This window comes from Echinops telfairi, unplaced genomic scaffold, assembly GCF_000313985.2.
Source record: "Echinops telfairi isolate 266 unplaced genomic scaffold, ASM31398v2 ScPeMD7_42;HRSCAF=159, whole genome shotgun sequence".
NCBI lineage: Eukaryota > Metazoa > Chordata > Mammalia > Afrosoricida > Tenrecidae > Echinops > Echinops telfairi.
Window position 1 is genome coordinate 5,225,938 of NW_022103940.1, and position 2,281 is coordinate 5,228,218.

The following is a 2,281-nucleotide window of genomic DNA, read 5'->3' on the forward strand; positions in this document are numbered from 1 at the left end:
TCAGTCTTTTAATGCCTAGTTCAGGCCATTGATATTCAGTGTTATTCTCTCCTTCTGTGGACTCTGTGATGTCATCTTATACCTTTTTTGTTGAGCGTTTTCCTACTTTCCTTTCTCATTAGTGTGCTGTGTGTGTGTGTGTGTGTGTGTTTGTTTGTCATTCTTGGCTTCTTTCCATCCTTAAGCCAATGCTATCTTGGGGTCTGTTTTCTCTTTGTTGCCCTCTGAGTGAGGTTGTTCTATGTAGCGGTCTCTTATTTATGCTTGGTGAGTGTTGTTCTTCTGCCCATTCTGGGTTGGCACGGATCTTTTGTAGGGCTGGGTTTCTTCTAAAATATTCTTTGAGTTTTTCCTTGTCTGGGAAGACTCTTCTCCATCTATCTTGATTGATAATTTGGCTGGGTAGAGTATTCTTGGGTTCATGTTGTTTTCCTTCAATTTTTGGAATATGTTACTCCACCCTCTCCTCTTCTTCATAGTTTCTGCTGATAGGTCTGAGCATATTCTTATTTGGGAACCTTTATATGTGATTGCTTGTTTTTCCGTAGCTGCTCTCATGATTTTCTCCTTTTCCTCAAAGTTGGATATTTTAAGTATAATGTGCCTTGGTGACTTCTTCTTGGGATTCAGTCTAGCTGGTGTTCTTTCAGCCTCCTGAATGGTTGCCTGGTTTGCATTCATTAAGCTGGGGAAGTTTTCTGCAAAGAATTCTCTAGCTATTGTTGCAGATGACTTCTTTGTTGTGTCTTCCTCCGGTAAGCCAATAATTCTAATGTTGTTCCACTTCATAGCATCAGACATAGCTCTTAGGTTTTCTTCAGCTTCTCTTATGGTCTTATTAGATTTTTGTTCTCATTTGTTGAAGTCTACTTGGCTGTCCTCCAAGTCACTGATGTGTTTCTCTGATTCCTCCTGTCGATTCTCAAGGTCTGTGCTTGTGCTACTTTTTTTTTAATCTCCTCCCTAAGCTCCTGTATTTCCCTTTGGTGTATGGCCTTTATCTCCTATATCATTTCATTCTTTTTCTGTATGACTCTAAGCAGCATTCGGAAATTTTCTTTCTGTGGCAGCTCAATGTCTGCTTCTTCTATGTATGTTGGTATGTTCAGGATATCTTCTACCATTGCCTTGTGTTCCTCCTGTTTTTTTGTTGAGGTGGTTGGGGCTGATGGCTGTTTGCGTTTCATTGTTTTAGAGGATCCAGGTGCCATTTTCCAGGGAGTTGAAGAGCACTGGATCTCTCTGGGAGATTTGTAGGAATGCTTCTTCAAAGCGCCTACAGCTAATATTAATATGGGATTAACCTACCACCTTATCCTCCTGTGGTTTCCCTATCAGGGGAGTGCCCTAGAAGGCTGGTGGGTTGCCTGCTTTGGTGTTGAGGAGATTGGGCAGAGGTTCCTGCAACAGCTCGGAATGTTGATGAGTGTTGACAGAGCTGCCTTATGCCCCCATGTACACAGGCAGGAATTCCCCAGTGAGAAGTTGGGCATAGTATCCCCTGGAGGGAAAGTAGGGATTTCCCTAACCCCAGGCTAGCTCCACAGGGTTGAGCTCACCTAGCTGGATGTGGTGCATGTGTAAGTGCCCTAGGCTAAGGGGAGTGGTCTGAAGGTCAGCAGTGGAGTGTGAGAGAACAGGAAAGAGACAGAGGAGAAAGAAAAAAATTAAAAAGTAAGACCTTTTAGACTGTGCAGGGAATAAAGGGGTGAGAGTGAAAGGAAAGCAACTATGTAGCTGAGTCCCACTCCCTGCCCATGGAGCTGCAAGAGTTTAGTCACTACCCTGAGGCAGCAGCGGCAAGCTGCAGTTGAGCCGAGATAAAGCCCCTGTGCAGCCCTCAAAGACTATGGGGGGACAGAGAGCAGCAATGTAAACAGAAGCCACAATGTAGGTGAACCCCGATCCCTTCCCGTGGAGCTGCGAGGGTTTAGTCTCCGCCCCAAGGCATTGGTGGCAAGCTGTGGCTGTGGCGAGTAAAAGCCCCTGCACAGACCTCCCACACTGTGGGAGAACAGAGAGAAGAGATGTAAAGAAAAGCTGCAAAGTAGCTGAACCCCGATCCCTGCCCATGGTGCTGCAAGGGTCCAGTCCTGGCTCTGAGGCCGGCGGGGGCAAACTGTGGCTGTGTTGAGACCAAATCCTCGTACGGGCTCCAAATGATCCCGGCTCTGGCACAGACAGTGGCAGGGCCAAGGTCAAGCCTCAGCCGGCTTCCACTGAGGTAAGCCACAAGCCCCTCAATACTCCGTGGGTCTGTGCCTACTTATCTTTATGATGC